The following is a 250-nucleotide window of genomic DNA, read 5'->3' as shown; positions in this document are numbered from 1 at the left end:
TGGAAGGAGATTTCTCCTTCACAGTTGTAAAATACCAAAACCAAACGATATAAAAGCATCCTTTCAGAGAGCAAACATAAGTAGAAAGGATTATTTGACAACAGTGTGTAGAAAAACCGAAAAGAAAACCCGAAACTTGTTTAGAGTTATTTAGCTAATGTACAAGAATGTCAGGTAGACATTAAACTTCAGCAAAACAAAAAAAACTGCACGACAACTCGAGAATATCATGAAAATCGATCACCTATAG

Source organism: Anopheles coustani, chromosome 3 (genome assembly GCF_943734705.1).
Source record: "Anopheles coustani chromosome 3, idAnoCousDA_361_x.2, whole genome shotgun sequence".
NCBI lineage: Eukaryota > Metazoa > Arthropoda > Insecta > Diptera > Culicidae > Anopheles > Anopheles coustani.
Note: the sequence above shows the minus strand (reverse complement) of the source record.